The sequence below is a fragment of the Schistocerca serialis genome, chromosome 6 (genome assembly GCF_023864345.2).
Source record: "Schistocerca serialis cubense isolate TAMUIC-IGC-003099 chromosome 6, iqSchSeri2.2, whole genome shotgun sequence".
In the NCBI taxonomy this organism is placed as follows: domain Eukaryota; kingdom Metazoa; phylum Arthropoda; class Insecta; order Orthoptera; family Acrididae; genus Schistocerca; species Schistocerca serialis.
Window position 1 is genome coordinate 550,708,303 of NC_064643.1, and position 20,274 is coordinate 550,728,576.

Here is a 20,274-nt window from a genome sequence, read left to right on the forward strand (position 1 = left end):
TTTGTATGTTTTTGAACTTCCACTGTTACGAGTGTGAATCCTGAATCCTTCCTGGTCATGCTTACAAGGTTTTATGAATTTATTTGTATAAGTATAGACTGTAGAAATTAAAATGTCCTGTGGTGCCTCTTCTGCCCCAAGTCGGCCCGTTTGACGTCCTGCCCCCCTTAACAGGACCACAGCGAAATCTTCACCCCAAGACATTTAGTGCGCACAGAAACTCCAAATAAATATACCGATTACATATGTCCATCACAATTTAATGGAACTTATTTATTTATTTAATTATTTTAGTTAATTTTTTTTCATAATAACAATGGGCCGTCACTTACTGGGAGCGGCAAAATGATCTGACAGTTTTAAAGTACAAATAACACAAATGTTAAGGTGATAAAAAATGGTATTGGTGTTAATGGAAATTAAACAAAATAACATTGGAACAACCGATTTCATCAGTTTTAGATTTGAAGATGAAGCACTCTTCCAAAAAAAAAATGGTTCAAATGGCTCTGACCACTATGGGACTTAACTTCTGAGGTCATCAGTCCCCTAGAACTTAGAACTACTTAAACCTAACTAAGCTAAGGACAGCACACACATCCATGCCCGACGCACGATTCGACCTGCGACCGTAGCGATCGCGCGGTTCCAGACTGTAGCGTCTAGAACCACTAGGCCACCCCGGCCGGCGAGTACTCTTCCAGTCTCGCACCAAAACTGTCGAAAACATTCCCTAACATTGGGGAAGACAGGTTGACGATTTCTTGAGTTATAGCCATTTTAAGTTCGCCTAATGTGCGGGGCTTGTTTGTGTAGACTCATGATTTCAAGGAACCCCACAAGGAAAAAATCACGAACGCTTACATCAGGGAAGCATGCAGGCCATGGAATATCCCCGAAACGCGAGATTACTGCGCCACGAAATTTACTTTTCCAAAAACTCCATCACCTCATTGGCTGTATGGGCCGTTGTCCCATCCTGCTGGAACCACATTCTACTGCGCAGTAAGCGTTTTCTCGGAAGTTCAGGGGTCAGGAAGCTTCGTAACATAAACAGATAACATTGCGAATTGACCAGAACAAATTGACCACCCTCCTAGAAAAATTATGGAGCAACAACAAAAGTTTTTGTTACACCACACCAAACAGTGATGGTTCAAATGGCTCTGAGCACTATGTGATTTAATATCTGAGGTCACCAGTCCCCTAGATTTACAACTACTTAAACCTAACTAACCTAAGCGCATCAAACACATCCATCCCCGAGGCAGCATTCGAACCTGCAACCGTAGCAGCTGTGCGGTTCCGGACTGAGGGCCTAGAACTGCTCGGCCACGGCGGCCAGCCCGAACAGTGACCTTAGAACTACTCAGAGGACGTTCATGCAGTTCTTCAGGGTTTTTAGCTGAGCAATAACAAAAGTTCTGTTTCTTTACACAACCGTCCAGATGAAAATGCGCCTTGTCGATCATTATGAAAATTTTTTCATCTGTCATCAAATCAATCAACTGCTCTGAAAATGCTTTTCGCTTTGCATAGTAATTGGGCTTCAACTGCTCAGTAATAGCCATTTTGTATGGATGGAAAAGCAGATCGAACCGCAAAAGTGGTCTTACCGAGCGGTCAGACGTATGCAAAGCTGCACCTTGTTTACGTGTCGGCCGCCGAGGACTGGCTTCCACAGTTTCTCTTACTCTATCGATATTCACTGCCGTCCGGGCTGATCTTGGGCGGCCAGTCGACTCCCGTTTCAACGCTGAACCGATAGCTCTGAAGTTACTCATCCACAGCATAACTGTGTCGCGAGCCGGAACTTCTCCTCGTGGACCTAAATTAAAACGCCTACGGAACTGCCGATGCACAGCAACACAGGAATCGCCACTTTTAAAAACGCGTCGACAACAGATGCACCATGCTCAACCGACCACTGCTCCATGGCTACTAAAAATGTCCACATGTAGGCTCTAAAATGCCGTTTCCCCCCCCCCCCCCACCCCCCCCCACCTACTCGCTGAACTGTGAGGCGGCAAAAACCGTCAGATCATTTTGCCGCTCCCTGTACAGAAAAACGTTTACGTCAGTCTTTCCGGAGAACTATTATTTTTTTCTTTTTCGTCTGTTCTAACCAATGATCTAATTTTGCAGTCTCTGTGATACTATTATTCCTTGTCTTAATTTTTTCCTACTGCTATCGCTCTAATATTTACATGGCTACATATAACGTAACACATAAGCGTGCCCAGTACGGAGTAGAAAAACTGTTGGCATTCAAAACAACTTACAGTTGTCTAGGGATGGATAAATAAAGGTCTTGTATAGGTTTGAAGGGGATCTAATGCAATTCTTCCCACAAAACAGTGACATATTCAGCTAACGATGATGTAGGTGGGTCGTGATCAGGCACACTTCTCTCCAAACTAGATCACAAACACTCAATAATATTGACATCTAGAGACTGTGAGGGCCAGGAGACATGCGACAATTAATCCTCGTGCTCACAAAGCCAGCCCTGGACTATGCGAGCATCACTATTGAGGAACATTGTACCATCAAATGGACCTGATCAACCAAAATGGTCATATAATATCGTATTTATCTGCCGATACTGGGCAAGCGACTTTCAAGTACAGCGCCTGACCTGTACGGGAATATATATAATGAATGTACAAGTACAGGTCGTAGAAGCTTGGTTGACGACATATGGAAGTTTGGGTTTGGCCGTGAGTCGTGCACGTATAGCCAAATGGTAAGGCGACGGCTCGCGATAAGCGCAAAAATCGGTTTCGAGTCCCGGTCCGGCACAAATTTTCATTGTCGTCATTCCATTCTATAGCTGATGGTCGTCCTTATACATGCATTTCCGAAGAACTCTGCATCGTAATTCAGAATGACACAGGCACTGCAATATCGTTCTTCTTCCCTAAGGTCGACCAAAACCCTTACTCGTCTATGTTATGGTGTGTGTTAGCTGTATTGTCCGCCTCCGTAGCGTAGCGGTAGCATTACCGCCTACCACGCCGGGAGCCCGGGTTCGACTCCAGGCAGGGGACTGGGTGTTGTGTGTCCTTCGTCATCATTTTCATCATCATTGACTCGCAAGTCGCCGCTGTGGCGACACCTAAAGAGGACTTGCAATACGGCGGCCGAACTCCCCTGCATGGGGCCTCCCGGCCAACGATGCCATACGACCATTTCACCCAACAGGTGCTCCTCATACCTGGCTTTAACAGCTCCAGTTTTTCCTGGTCGCTTGAGTCGGTATATTCCTAACAGTAGGCCTTCGTCTCTGGCATGATGTACACGTAAATTACGCAAATATTTTATCCTGTGACTCCCGTTACAGCGGCCGGCTGGAAATCGGTATGTGCGAGATCCAAGCTGTAGGGTGGATGATGAAGAACAGTCCGATGAAGTTTTCTGAGCTTCTCTCGGGTGCGCAGATTTGTGTGAGGCTTTGCGTTGTCATGGAAAGGGAGACGCTCGTTTGCATCTGTGTGGTGACAAACACGCTGAAGACGTTCCTTCAATTTCTGAGGGTGGAACGGTACGCTTCAGAGTTGATCGTTGCACCGTGGGGGAGGACTTCAAACGGAACAACCCAGTCAGAGTCACAGAAGACCGTAGTCATGGCTTCACTGGTCGATGGTGTGACTTTGAACTTTTTCTTCAGAAGAGAGGTGGTATGGTACCACTCCATTAATTTCCATTTTTTCCGGTTCGAAGCGATGAAGCCATATTTCATTGCCCGTGACCAAGTTCGACAAGCAACTGTCACGATCAGTCTGGTAATGCTCAAGCAATTCCGCACAGATGGTACATCGTTGCTCTTTAAGGTCTTCTTTTAGGATATGAGGATCCCAGCGGCACACACCTTTGAACACCCCAACTGGTGGACGACTGTGTCAGCACTACCAAGAAAGACGTCCGATTTACCAGCGAGGTAAAAATGAAATGAGAGTATGGCGATGAAATGAGCGTTTGGCATCGTTGACCGAGAGGTCCCCATGCGGGGAAGTTCGGCCGCCACGTGCAAGTCTTATTTCACTCGACGCCACACTGGGCGACTTGCGCGCCGATGATGAGGATGAAATGATGATGAGGACAACACAACACCCAGTCCACGAACGGAGAAAATTTCCAACCCGGCCGGAAATCGAACCCGGGTCCGCTGCACGGGAGGCAAGCATGTTACCACCCAGCTAAGCAGGCGGACACCAGCGAGATGTTTGATTGTGATTCGCCGATCAGTTCGAATGAGAGTGTCCGCACGTTCCAACACTGCAGGAGTCACAGCTGTGTGCGGACGGTCGGCAAGCTGGGGGTCAGACAGGTTAGCGCGAACTTGTTGCGATGATAACAGATGCCTTGCCCAACAACTCACCGTGCTTTTGTTCACTACCAGGTCTCCATAGACATTCTGCAAGCGCCTACTAATAATTGCAATGCTCAGTTGCCGCCAAAAGAAACTCAGTGACAGCTCTTTACTTGGAACGTACCTCCGTTACAGACGCCATTTTGAAGGCTAGTTCTAGCGCCACCAGCTATCGGAACTTCACGATAGTATAGAGGTTGAAGCGGGACTATTCCACGATTTCCCACAGCAAATTTCGCATTGTTTCAACAGAAACAGGCTGAGATAAAAAAGTGTTGTATTATTTATAGGATGCCCCTAGAAGGTTGTTCAAATGGTTCAAATGGCTCTGAGCACTATGGGACTTAACTCCTGAAGTCATCAGTCCCCTGGAACTTACAACTACTTATACCTAACTAACCTAAGGACATCACACACATCCATGCCCGAGGCAGGATTCGAACCTGCGACCGTAGCGGTCCTGCGGTTCCAGACTGCAGCGCCTTTAACCGCTCGGCCACCTCGGCCGGCTCGAAGGTTGTAATAGCTATTCGGAGACGAAGACACTTGTACAAGATAATGTTGAGAGATGCATGAAGGGCGTCTTTGGAGTGATTACAACAGTTCGACATAACAATGTTCTAATTAATTTATTTAAATGATTTATGCACACTGTGAAGGTTGTGATTGGCTGCGCTAGGACAGCCGCGATCACTGACACTGGTCGCCCACAAGATAGCGCTGATACGCCCAGCTACACAGCCTCGTTTACATTGTAAGTACATAATGGAAAAACTTCGGTTATCAGGGATATTACTGGTTTATTAAAGAGCGAGGCATCACTCGTCGACTTTTTCTCTGAGAGTAAAAGCAGTTTCCCCTTTCAGTGCGATTCCCTAGAAAGAATGGTTAAATGAAACTTTCGCTGACAACCTGCTCAGAGTTTGCTTTCGGGAAACGTAATGATACTGCGAAATCCGGCGCGGCCTTTGTCGGCGCGCTCGGTACCGGATTTGCCGGTGGCGAACAATCAGGCAGCGAGCGCTGCACAAAGGACCGCCGTGGCGCTTTTGAGCCGCGCGGCTGCCAGTTCATATCCCCGCGCTCGTTAATCAGCGCACGTCATTCCGCAGCGAGCAGCCGGCAGCCGACCTGCCGTGGCGCGTCGCCTTGCTCTCGCCATTATTTCGCGCAGCGCGCCACTTCGCTTTTATAAAACTTCCTTGTGGGAGCTCAAACGCCGTGTGTGCGGAACTCGTGCGAAAAGCGAACTGCTTCTGGTTGCGAGAGCACAGGACAATTCTTCTTCAATCCTTTATACGCTTAAAATTTACGTTCCTGTTAGCGCGGGGCGCAATACTACTTCGGCAAGAATGAAAGAAGGTCGTCACCGACGGTCACAGACAGTGGCAAGAACTACAGACCTATACAGCCTGACAAAAAAACGTGAACCGCCCAGAAGGCAAGCCAGTGTCAATGTAGCTTAGCACAGTACACACCGTCGGCGGCCATGTAAGTGATCAGAGTCGCATTTCTCTTTGGAAGGTATAACGGCTATCACAGAGCATTAGCGTTGCTCGTGTTTATTGTTGTTACTAGCCCAGATAGCGTACATAAGTGGCGTGAACAGCGTCAGATGTTGAGTGATCAATGTGAAGGACGCGAAGATGACGCGTATGGGTAAGCTACCGCATTATCAGCACCTTATAAACAACATAGAGGAATGCAGCCGGGTGACGTTGTCCACAACCACCGATATTTGACAAGTGACCACCCTACCATTTTCAAGGCGAAACTGCAGCTAGTAGGCACTGTGAATGGGAATTTAAAAGCTCGGTTTGAAAAGCAATATCGAACAGATAACACACACACATACATACACACTCACACACACACACACACACACACACACACACTGTAAACAGTAGCACAACCGCACTACCAAAGATGACCGACGCTAGAAGTTATCGAAAGCGAAAAGTGAGAAATAAACTGTGAAGTGCCATTAGCTGTACCTATGACTTTTTTTTTTTTTTTTTTTTTTTTTTTTTTTTTTTTTTTTTTTTTTTTTTTTTTACGAGGGAGTGAGCAAGATTCCATGCAGAATCAAACTAAAACCCTCCATCTCTATTTACGAGGTTTCTTGGTAATTTAATTTTAATTGCTTCGTTAGTAACACTGTCCCAATAGCTGGAAGTGCATGCCAGAATTTCCTCGTTGTTACATTCCAAGGTACAACCGGGGCCAAGACAATATTCTGCCCGTCTGTTGTAAGCGTGTGTGATGCTTATGTTCAGCACACTGCTCCTCCTCGCTCCTTGTAGACTGCCCTAAACTTGCACCGCAGATATTTCGGAAACGGAAAGTGTTATTAATATGTGGTTTTTATAGAGTGGATTGGTAGTCGAGGCCTCGTACTGTTAGCCAATGAAGGGATTGTAATAATACTTAGAAAGTGTACTTTTTTGTGCAAACATACACTTTTTAAATGGAACAACGCCTATTGACATTTACAAACTAAAAGTGGAGAAAGTTAGAATGTCAGTGGTGTTTGTTGCAGAATTATAGTGCTAGTTGCTTACGAGATGTCGTATTTTTAAAAGTTTCCACCCCGACAGTTGTAGAATACCTGTGGTAGCACGCACTAAACAACAAGACAACTGCACACACTAGTTATGTGGATTGTGGCCAGTAACGAGACGCTTCACAACGTGTTGAGTTCAAAATGACCACCGGCAGCGGCAATATGCGCTTCCAAGTCTGGCACTAAACGACTGTTGCACACACGTGCTAGCATTTTAGTGGAGATGTACGAGCAGGCTGCAGTAATACGTCGTTGAATATGATCGGATTGTAGTTGGTGCGTCCTTGTAGACAACGCCTTTCAGCTTCCCCCCAAAGAAAAAGTCTACAAGCGTCAAATCCGGAGAACGGACGGGCCAAGGTACAGATCATCTACGTCCAATCCAACGATTTGGAAACAATCTGTGAAGACATGCTGTAGTGCTTCGTGCACTATGGGCTGGAGAGCCAGCATGTTGGTATCACAGGTTCCTCCTAGTCTGCAGAGGAAGATCTTCTAGCAACCGCAGAAGATGGTCTGTTAGGAGACTGCGACAAGTTCAGTGTTCCATCTGTGAAACATGAGCCTACGAGCTGATGGTTCCCTGTCCTACACCATACATTTACATTCCATGGGCGCTGACGTTCCATCTGACAAAGCCAATGGGGATTTTCAACAGACCAGTAGTGTACGTTTCGGTGGTTTACCTCGCCATGATTGATAAATGTGGCTCCATCTCTGAACAAGATACGGGATCATACATGTGGAGTGCCATGTCTTAATGTCCATGTATAGAAGTTAACACGATTCGCATAATCGTTCCCATGCAGCTCTTGATGGGAGAGATGTGATAGGGATGAAACCTATGTCGATAGAGAATGCTTACGGCACGTGCCTGACTTATGCCACTTCCTCGTGTGATTGGGCGGGAACTGGCATGCGGATCAACTGCGACAGCAGCAAGAACATTAATTTATCCCTCTTCTGTCGTCACTTGTTTCCTTCTGTTAAGTTGTCTAGGTGTTACACTACCACCTTCACGAAACTGGTTGAAGAAGCTGGTAAATAATTGCCGAGATGGTCGACGTCTATTCGGATGTCTTGCCGCATACACCGTACAAGAACAGCATTCTTCCTACACTCTTCATACACCATGAGCATGTCGGCTTTTTCTGCTTTGGTAAATCCCATCATCCACCCACGAACTATTGCTTGGACTGTCACACACGATGTAGCAATTCGGAATGCACTCAAGGAGCACACAAGCACACTATGATCTAACACAACAACATCGAACCTAGCGACTACGCAGGTTGAATGGTACAAACAACTGCCGGTGTGGAAACTTTTAAAAATACGATATCTCGTAAATGACTCGCACTAGAATCCTGCAACAGACACCACTGACCTTCTAATTTATTATAATTTTAGTCTGTTGATGTCAATGGGTTTTGTTCCTTAAATGCCGGGCGCTGAGGTCGAGCGGTTCTAGGCGCTTCAGTCCGGAACCTCACTGCTGCTATGGTCGCGGGTTCGAATCCTGCCTCGGGCATGGATGTGTGCGATATTCTTAGTTTAGTTAGGTTTCAGTAGTTCTAAGTCTAGGGGACTGATGACCTCACATGGTAAGTCCCGTAGTGCTTAGAGCCATTTGAACCATTTTTTTATTCCTTAAATGAAACAACAAGTTTACTATTACCAGTCACTTTTTATTTATCTCCACAACGCGTTTCAAAGGTTTAAACCTCCATCATCAGGTGGATTTACACTTGTTAATATGACATTTGTGTGCGTTTTGTGTTACGATTTTTCGGAGGAACTCATGGCACTGTGTAATTTGGAATGGCGTTATTTTTGAACAATTTCTATTGAAGTAAATGTGCTGTGTTATCAATGCGAGCTTTTCTGCACTGTTTTTGCACTCGAAAATAGCCTTGATTGCGTGACTGGGCAGATTAACTTCCAGCACATTCACTTCAATAGAAATTGTCTCAAAAATAACGTCATTTCAAATTAGACAGTGCCACAAGTTCCTCCAAAAAATCGTAACACAACACACACACAAATGTCATATTAACAAGTGTAAATCCACCTTATGATGGAGGTTTAAATCTTTGAAACGCGTCGTGGAGATAAATAAACAGTGACTGGTAACAGTAAACTTGTTGTTTCATTAATTGTCAACAACAGTCCCGGCAAAGCCGTACCTAAAATGTTCGCATTTAAAGGGCTTTGTTCCATTTAAAAAAAGTGTATGTTTGCACGAAAAATACACTTTCTGAGTATTACACTCCTGGAAATTGAAATAAGAACACCGTGAATTCATTGTCCCAAGAAGGGGAAACTTTATTGACACATTCCTGGGGTCAGATACATCACATGATCACACTGACAGAACCACAGGCACATAGACACAGGCAACAGAGCATGCACAATGTCGGCACTAGTACAGTGTATATCCACCTTTCGCAGCAATGCAGGCTGCTGTTCTCCCATGGAGACGATCGTAGAGATGCTGGATGTAGTCCTGTGGAACGGCTTGCCATGCCATTTCCACCTGGCGCCTCAGTTGGACCAGCGTTCGTGCTGGACGTGCAGTGAGACGACGCTTCATCCAGTCCCAAACATGCTCAATGGGGGACAGATCCGGAGATCTTGCTGGCCAGGGTAGTTGACTTACACCTTCTAGAGCACGTTGGGTGGCACGGGATACATGCGGACGTGCATTGTCCTGTTGTAACAGCAAGTTCCCTTGCCGGTCTAGGAATGGTAGAATGATGGGTTCGATGACGGTTTGGATGTACCGTGCACTATTCAGTGTCCCCTCGACGATCACCAGTGGTGTACGGCCAGTGTAGGAGATCGCTCCCCACACCATGATGCCGGGTGTTGGCCCTGTGTGCCTCGGTCGTATGCAGTCCTGATTGTGGCGCTCACCTGCACGGCGCCAAACACGCATACGACTATCATTGGCACCAAGGCAGAAGCGACTCTCATCGCTGAAGACGACACGTCTCCATTCGTCCCTCCATTCACGCCTATCGCGACACCACTGGAGGCGGGCTGCACGATGTTGGGGCGTGAGCGGAAGACGGCCTAACGGTGTGCGGGACCGTAGTCCAGCTTCATGGAGACGGTTGCGAATGGTCCTCGCCGATACCCCAGGAGCAACAGTGTCCCTAATTTGCTGGGAAGTGGCGGTGCGGTCCCCTACGGCACTGCGTAGGATCCTACGGTCTTGGCGTGCATCCGTGCGTCGCTGCGGTCCGGTCCCAGGTCGACGGGCACGTGCACCTTCCGCCGACCACTGGCGACAACATCGATGTACTGTGGAGACCTCACGCCCCACGTGTTGAGCAATTCGGCGGTACGTCCACCCGGCCTCCCGCATGCCCACTATAGGCCCTCGCTCAAAGTCCGTCAACTGCACATACGGTTGACGTCCACGCTGTCGCGGCATGCTACCAGTGTTAAAGACTGCGATGGAGCTCCGTATGCCACGGCAAACTGGCTGACACTGACGGCGGCGGTGCACAAATGCTGCGCAGCTAGCGCCATTCGACGGCCAACACCGCGGTTCCTGGTGTGTCCGCTGTGCCGTGCGTGTGATCATTGCTTGTACAGCCCTCTCGCAGTGTTCGGAGCAAGTATGGTGCGTCTGACACACCGGTGTCAATGTGTTCTTTTTTCCATTTCCAGGAGTGTATTACAGTCTGTTAATTGGCTCAAAAGCGAGCCCCTAACAACCACACCACTCTGTGAAAACCGCACATCAATAGCACTTTCCATTTCCGCAATATTTGCGGTGGTAGTACAGGTGATGCACCCTGTATATGACATGCCACAACTGCAAGAACATGTGGTGTAGCAAAACACCTTGTTACTCCGTTGAGGGCACTATTAGGAAATCGGCAGATTTCTTACTTCGTTTAAAGGAAATACGCCTGAATGATTCTGATATCGTAGTAAGTTCTGATGTTCCCTTTCTCTTCACTCGTGTTCCTCCGTCTGATTGCTTTTGTTAATTGAACTGAATTAATGAACCTATTTCGACATGTGTTGACTTCCAACTTACTTTTTATTCAATGACCAGCACTATGACAATACAGATGTAGTTGCGATGGGAAGCCCCTTGTCACCTCTTAATGCGAATCTGCTTATCGAATGATAAGGAACGTGCCTTGGAGTCGACGGCTTTGAAATCTTTTTCCAGATATGTAGACCATACTTTTGTCGTTTGGTCTGAAGGTACTGAGGCTTTGAACGACTTTTTACAGCACCTCAATTCGATCCACCTTAATATTCGTTTTGCGATGGAGATGGAAAAGCATGTCTGCCTTCAGCTAACCCATCTTAGGGTCACCTTTCGTCACAATGGATACAGTGAAAGACAGATCAGGCGTGCATTACGCTATCGACCAGCCGTGCACCGGGTGAGTGATGATAATACCGAGTTGGCACCCAGGTCTGCGACCTTCCCCCTTACGCAGGGAGCAGTTCCAACAAGACTGGTCGTATTTTGCGGAAATGTGATGCGAATGTGATGATAATACCGAGTTGGCACCCAGGTCTGCGACCTTCCCCCTTACGCAGGAAGCAGTTCCAACAAGACTGGTCGTATTTTGCGGAAATGTGATGCGAATGTGATGATAATACCGAGTTGGCACCCAGGTCTGCGACCTTCCCCCTTACGCAGGGAGCAGTTCCAACAAGACTGGTCGTATTTTGCGGAAATGTGATGCGAAATCTGTTTTCAGACCTAACATTTAGGATTAGGATCCTTTTAGGTTCCGTAAAGGATGGATTTTGGTTAGCTAAGGCACGTGTCTGTCGCATTTCTTGCAGTTTTGGCATGTCGTGGTATTCATCACAATATCAAGACGAGCGGTGTACGGAACATAGTGGTCACACACGCTGACAACAGCCGAACAAATCGGCTATTGCAAAAGATGATATTAGCACCGGTCATCCTACGAGATATAACAACATGGACATTGTGGCATGCACTGCTACTGGGATTGTGTTATTCAGAAAGCAGTTGAAATTAAATTAGCAAGTAACCTCATAAATAAAGATGGAGATTTTTACTTAAATTCCGCGTGGGATCCTGATCTCTCCTTCGTTAAAAATAGAAGGACGGAGTTAATGCTATCTCACCCATTCTTTAGTAGCTTTCACTATAGATAAATTTTGGCATCGGTCATGTTTGGTCGTGTGGTGGCACTACTATTCGCATTGTGTGTGTATGTGTGTGTGTGTGTGTGTGTGTGTGTGTGTGTGTGTGTGTGTGTGTGTTATGTTTCCGGTATTGTTCTGTAATCACAGGTTTTTAATTTCCTTGCACAGCGCTTAATTACTGCAGTTATAAGAGTCGAGGGACATGAAAGGGAAGCAGTGGTTGGGAAGGGAGTAAGACAGGGTTGTAGCCTCTCCCCGATGTTGTTCAATCTGTATATTGAGCAAGCAGTAAAGGAAACAAAAGAAAAATTCGGAGTAGGTATTAAAATTCATGGAAAAAAATAAAAACTTTGAGGTTCGCCGATGACATTGTAATTCTGTCAGAGACAGCAAAGGACTTGGAAGAGCAGTTGAATGGAATGGACAGTGTCTTGAAAGGAGGATATAAGATACACATCAACAAAAGCAAAACAAGGATAATGGAATGTAGTCTAATTAAGTCGGGTGATGCTGAGGGAATTAGATTAGGAAATGAGGCACTTAAAGTAGTAAAGGAGTTTTGCTATTTGGGGAGCAAAATAACTGATGATGGTCGAAGTAGAGAGGATATAAAATGTAGGCCGGCAATGGCAAGGAAAGCGTTTCTGAAGAAGAGAAATTTGTTAACATCCAGTATTGATTTAAGTGTCAGGAAGTCATTTCTGAAAGTATTCGTATGGAGTGTAGCCATGTATGTAAGTGAAACATGGACGATAAATAGTTTGGACAAGAAGAGAATAGAAGCTTTCGAAATGTGGTGCTACAGAAGAATGCTGAAGATTAGATGGGTAGATCACATAACTAATGAGGAAGTATTGAATAGGATTGGGGAGAAGAGAAATTTGTGGCACAACTCGACCAGAAGAAGGGATCGGTTGGTAGGACATGTTCTGAGGCATCAAGGGATCACCAATTTAGTATTGGAGGGCAGCGTGGAGGGTAAAAATCGTAGAGGGAGACCAAGAGGTGAATACACTAAGCAGATTCAGAAGGATGTAGGTTGCAGTAGGTACTGGGAGATGAAGAAGCTTGCACAGGATAGAGTAGCATGGAGAGCTGCATCAAACCAGTCTCAGGACTGAAGACCACAACAACAACATTACCTTGAAAATGACAGGGTGGTCACCTGTCGAAATATTGGTGGTTGTCGAAGGCGTCACCCGGCTGCGTTCCCGTTAAGTCATTGTGTACACCGGGAGAACCTCAGGTCTCAGCACGTGACAGTTTAAAAGGGGCCTGATTGTGGATCTCCATTTGAACAGCTGGTCGAATAGTACAGTATCTAGATTCATGAGGCATTCGGACGGTGACGGTAGTCCGATGTTGGACTGATTGGGAACGTGAGAGCAGACATACTTGTCATCAAGTCATTGTCTTGAAAATAGAAACACGTGTTGATTGCTATTAGCTTCTTTTTCAAGCAGCTTTGAGCTTGTCACTGGCTTTTGATGATACTTCTTAATTTGTTTTCAGTTACTGATTCTTGGTGTGACGTAAATTAATAGTGTAACATATAAACTATTAAATACAGTACTGGTAAATTTCTTCAATTGCAGCACTTTTAAATTTAAGCAGAACATTTGTTCTCAGGTACATGACCAAGTTGTATCTTGGAACAGTTTCTCACTCTTGGAAAAATCTTACTTCTCCGGAGTAATTTTGGCAATTTCAGGAAAAGACTGCAGGAAACATAAAGTGAATCCTTTCATTTCAAAATGGAATAAGTAGATACATTAAAATTCTATTACAGGGCTGGCAACAGTTCGAAAATTGTTCCAAATTACGACACTTCCCTACTCTCCGCTGCAATATGAAAGAGTCATTATGATCACTCTCTTATGATGTTTTGCGTGATTAATCTTCACTGTTTATTGGCTTCAGCTACTTCATCTTTCAGATATGTTAGCGCGTATAAAAAACGTGAGGATATTTTCGGTACTTACAGTGGGTAATTCAACCGATGTGTCACCGGAATCGTACTAGGAAAGACTGGGGTCAAATCCCCTCAAATTAGCCAAAATTGAGCTTTCCAGCTTTTCCATAAGTCACTTCAAGCAAATGCTGAGATACATCTTCCAACGAAATTACAGCAGTTTCTTCCTCATCTTGTTCTAATGCAACTACTTTGGTGACAGGACGTGAATGTGTTTTTCCTTGTCGTTTTCGATTCCATTAACGTCACTGACACCGCATTTGTATACATTATGTACCTACCCCATAAACACCTGTAGAATGTGTAGGTTAACCTGCTTGTGATAACTTTCGTACTAATTTGTGAATGAAAAGATGTTTATAATTTTTTTAGTTCTACTCCTTCAGCTACATCCATACTTTGCAAGCTATCGTGCGGTGCGTGCCGGAGGGTACCCTGATACTGAGATATGCTTAATTCCGTTGATCAGGCTGGTTCTCGAATGTCCTGGTGGTCTTGTAAACAAATGCAAAGACTGGGCTCACAGGTAAGCTGAAACACAGGATGTCAGCTAGACCTGGCAGAAATCTTCACGCCAGATTAATGACCACTGGCCTTGTACACTGGGCAGGTTGAGAATAGCTTTTACAGTTTTCTGCTCTTGTCTAGGAAAATTAGACATTCAGCTATATTACGCATCCCGTTCGTTTCATAAACCTATATTAAAGAGATACTCGAAGGTGTGAAACATGTCAGATGAACAAGTACATCGTACATATTCATGAATGAACTAATAATTTCCTTCTCTAGACTCTAAATAAAATAGTTCAAGATTTGTTATCAGTAGGTTCGAACAACACGCAAGTGTTACGGAGATGCTTCGGGAACTCGAACGTGAACCCCTGGACGGAAGGCGACGTTCTTTTCGAGGAACAATATTGAGAAAATTTAGAGAACCGGCACTTGAAGCTGACTGCAGAACGATCCTACTGGCGCCAGCATACGTTTTCAGTAAGGACTACGAAGATATGAGAAATTAGGCAACTGGAGGAGGATAGGAAGCAACTAGTAGTGGTATGGTACCCTCCGCCACGCACCGTACGGTTGCGTACGGACTATGGATGTAGATGTGGAGCTAAAATATTACAAACGTCTTTCCATTTACAAATTAATACGAAAGTTCTCACAAACAGATCAACCTACACATTTTACAGGCGTTGGTAGCTACAAAACACTCGCGTTATACACTCCTGGAAATTGAAATAAGAACACCGTGAATTCATTGTCCCAGGAAGGGGAAACTTTATTGACGCATTCCTGGGGTCAGATACATCACATGATCACACTGACAGAACCACAGGCACATAGACACAGGCAACAGAGCATGCACAATGTCGGCACTAGTACAGTGTATATCCACCTTTCGCAGCAATGCAGGCTGCTATTCTCCCATGGAGACGATTGTAGAGATGCTGGATGTAGTCCTGTGGAACGGCTTGCCATGCCATTTCCACCTGGCGCCTCAGTTGGACCAGCGTTCGTGCTGGATGTGCAGACCGCGTGAGACGACGCTTCATCCAGTCCCAAACATGCTCAATGGGGGACAGATCCGGAGATCTTGCTGGCCAGGGTAGTTGACTTACACCTTGTAGATCACGTTGGGTGGCACGGGATACATGCGGACGAGCATTGTCCTGTTGGAACAGCAAGTTCCCTTGCCGGTCTAGGAATGGTAGAACGATGGGTTCGATGACGGTTTGGATGTACCGTGCACTATTCAGTGTCCCCTCGACGATCATCAGTGGTGTACGGCCAGTGTAGGAGATCGCTCCCCACACCATGATGCCGGGTGTTGGCCCTGTGTGCCTCGGTCGTATGCAGTCCTGATTGTGGCGCTCACCTGCACGGCGCCAAACACGCATACGACCATCATTGGCACCAAGGCAGAAGCGACTCTCATCGCTGAAGACGACACGTCTCCATTCGTCCCTCCATTCACGCCTGTCGCGACACCACTGGAGGCGGGCTGCACGATGTTGGGGCGTGAGCGGAAGACGGCCTAACGGTGTGCGGGACCGTAGCCCAGCTTCATGGAGACGGTTGCGAATGGTCCTCGCCGATACCCAAGGAGCAACAGTGTCCCTAATTTGCTGGGAAGTGGCGGTGCGGTCCCCTACGGCACTGCGTAGGATCCTACGGTCTTGGCGTGCATCCGTGCGTCGCTGCGGTCCGGTCCCAGGTCGACGGGCACGTGCACCTTCCGCCGACCACTGGCGACAACATCGATGTACTTTGGAGACCTCACGCCCCACGTGTTGAGCAATTCGGCGGTACGTCCACCCGGCCTCCCGCATGCCCACTATACGCCCTCGCTCAAAGTCCGTCAACTGCACATACGGTTCACGTCCACGCTGTCGCGGCATGCTACCAGTGTTAAAGACTGCGATGTAGCTCCGTATGCCACGGCAAACTGGCTGACATTGACGGCGGCGGTGCACAAATGCTGCGCAGCTAGCGCCATTCGACGGCCAATACCGCGGTTCCTGGTGTGTCCGCTGTACCGTGCGTGTGATCATTGCTTGTACAGCCCTCTCGCAGTGTCCGGAGCAAGTATGGTGGGTCTGACACACCGGTGTCAATGTGTTCTTATTTCCATTTCCAGGAGTGTATGATATTGGTAGTAACAAATATATAAATTTATTTTCATTAGAAATTAGTCATTGCGGTAGAAGCTGTTTGTCTATAATTCCTTTAGATTTCTCTTAACTGCATTTTATTAGTGGATAAACTATTTGTGGTTGCCAAAAAGTTGTAAATGTTCGTGTGTAAGGTATACCATTCGACATCGTTATTATGTAGCTTATTCCTATTCAAGATATTAATTATTTGGACTGAGCTGTTGGTTTGTAAGAGTTACGGCACATTTAACTGAGGAATCAGTGCTTAGTGTGCCCAAACATTTGACATGACTGTATGAGACATTCTTGAATTGACAAGACTGGTAATTCGTATTGGACCTCTTTGAACGCAGGAAACTTTAGTTTGGCCTGTTGTGTTATCCCAATATATTTATAGCGTATGAGAGCCTGTAACAAAAATAAACAAAATATGCAAGCTTTTTTGTAAGAAACCTGCTGTCTGTGGCAACACTGGATCGTAAACAAATTTGATAACGTCTTTCAGTAATATGGTTCTTCCAACTGAAGTTACTATGAAGTTGAAATCCCAATAATGTAACATTGTCAACCTCTTCTATCTGTAAGTCATCAAATTTTAAGCACGTGCAGAATGAGAACCTCTTGCATATTTAAAATGTATATAGTGAGTCTTCAAAGTTCAGAATAATTAAATGTTTAGAAACCATAGAATAATGTCCATAAGGATTTCGTTAACAATTCTTTCTAGTCCTATCAGTGACTTACAGGTTATCTCAATTTCCATGTCATCTACAATTAAACTTATCATTTGGGACTGTAGCTGACGGGTTATTACTACACAGACTGCTAGCTCAATTCAGGGCTCTTTCCTTGAAATCGTTTCTTCCTGTTGCAAAGTTATAGCTACAATCATTTAATACAAAAGCAGATGATATCACGATAACCAAATAAAAGAACGTTATAATTTATGCACATAATCGTCTTAGATATATCATGAAATATGCCGGGAGCCTATAATTTATTGTATAACTATAATGAATTAAGTATGTTCTCGCAATCTGTTTAAATTCGTAATTCGGACATTTTTCAGTGTATTAGAAAATCGAATTTTTTGTCTGTTTACTGACAGGTACTGCACTTTATGCATGTAGATCACAGACCATCGCCCTCAATATTTGTTTACGTGAAATGAAAATACAGTACAAAGATATTATGACAGTATGGCTTCCCAAAGAGTTTGCATACAGTCAGAGGTGTTCCATTTTTGGTGGGTATATTCTGTTTTATTCTATTTTGTTGAAAATATTGGATGAAATGTATGAACATATTTATGGATCTGCTACAGTTATTGTATACAGTAGAAATATTCCAAAAAATTAATTAAATCACTATCTAGCTTGTAAATGAAAATTTTTTCTCCTTGCTATTTGTGGCGTGCAGAAACTTCCAGCTCCTCCGTTAAATCCATTGTATGTGATTTATGGATGTGATAAAGTGTATTAAGATCTTCTTGTATGATCGTGAGGCGATTTTTATGTGTGTTGTCATGGCTGATTTTGTGAATTAATTGTGTGTATTACAGTTGATGTTTCCAGTGTATCTAGCTCGAAACTCCTGTCATACGTAGTGGCCTGAGCAACTGTTGCATCTGATTTTATATATTCCGGAGAATGAGATTTTATCTGTTTTATTGTTTAAGGTAGGAATTAATTTCTGTTGTTGTTTGTGGAGAAAGCAACTTTCTATTTAAGTGAGCTAAGTAGGTTTGCTATTTTTTGGAAAATGTTACCTACAAAACGTGCGATGGCCATGTATTTGATTTTATTATTAGTTGCTTCCATAGAGCCAGGAATTTCTTCCGTTTTTGCAGTTTTTTCCTCGTTTTGTCTGACACTGAGCTAGTGCAGTTTGCTTAATTATGTCTGATTCCGTCTCCGTATTTTGTTCGTTCACAGGAATTTTGTTTGCTTTGTGTATGGTTGTTTTGCATGCAGCGTTTTTGTGTATATCTGCGTGACACATGCGGCAGTGTAGTGTTGGAAGTTACATTTTTTCTGTATATCTTAAAAGTATGCCTGTTGCTGTGATTTTCTAAACTTGTACTATTTTTATGGTGTTCAACTTTAAAACTGTCCATTCTTGTGTACATTATCGAATAAATTTATGATGTTAATGGTGTTATTGTCACCTTTGATTTCCGGTATCAAAACTACGGTTCCTAGCTGCTGAATATTTCCGTTGTGATTACTGCAAAAGTCTGGTATTGCGTCTAATTCCAAATTGCATTAATGTTAAACCAGGATGTAGAAGCCATTGTGAAGCGGAAAGCGGAAGCAATGTGCTTAAATACAGAAATAAGGATGTCATGCAAAAAGAAAAGCATAATGCAGGATGCACAGTAGCTGTTTGTAGACAGAAAAAAATACCATTGTCTGACATTAGTACGCAAAAAATTACAAAAGATATGTTTTCTGATGTTTCGTTTACAGTAAAACCACAAGAAGACAACTGCGTAGCTAGAAAAGCAGAACATCAAACTCGCAAATATACGTAAAATATCTGTGTAAATATTTGCCCTTAATAATGAGAAAAAAATTCACGAAAGGCGTCGTGCTATGCTTGGAAAAAACGCAACTGTTACAGTATTTTATTATTTAAATCTTGAATGACACGGTTGCAGGCTTCCTAAAAAACATCATTTATGATGAATGAAATTAAAGATATATGACTGGTTACACAAATACCTAACGATGTTACTAAGCTCACTCTTTAATCAACTCTGTTGATATTTCATCATAACCACCAAAATTACTCGATCTTAAATGTTCTGTGCTAGACATAAATTTGTCCGGTTGAGTAAGGACCATATTCGTGTTACTGATTTCTAACGGTTGGTCTCAAGTATTCCAGGATGCGTTTACTGAATATTACAACTTTATCTTATCAGTAACAGATATAAAATGCTTGTTAAAAAGCTTTGCTACATTACACACATGTGTTATCAGTGCTTGGTGTCCTCTTAAAGTTATCTGCTCTTCATCATCTCTGATTGTACCACTTTCCTCCTTCACTATATACTGCATCGTCTTTATTTCGTTGCGTGACGCGGTCATCCCTACATTTTCTCAGTTAAGTTGATTGTTTTCTTCAATACAATACAGTATGTCTTTTAATTAGGTGCCGTATCGACACCAAAGCTGTACCTCTCTGACATAAAATGTTGCTTTTTTATTCTTCAAGAGGTCTGTATTCCTCGAGTAATCCTGATATTTTTGATAAACCACGGTCTACGCAAGCTAACAGTTAGTGGAAAAGAATTTTCATTTTAGATGAGGACGTAATCAAAAATGTGTTGTAGTTTTCATTCATGTCATGGATACATCGCTAATCCCTCATTTGTGACTAAGAACCATAACACACATATAGCTGCTGTATTTAAGAGTACATAAAGAACGTAATTCTCACTACCCACAGACTGATGAAGCAAGCGAGTTTCTCCCTTGAGGGAAACGAAAAAATGAATTACGTAACCAACTCGCGAAACCATATACACTTGAAAAGGTGTTACTGCATT

General features: G+C 44.3%; 1 protein-coding gene across 1 annotated transcript in view; it reads right to left on the reverse strand.

The window, feature by feature from the left end:
- Positions 1 to 20,274, reverse strand: part of LOC126484979 (uncharacterized) — a 184,600-nt gene that overhangs the window by 75,731 nt on the left and 88,595 nt on the right. The window lies entirely within an intron of this gene.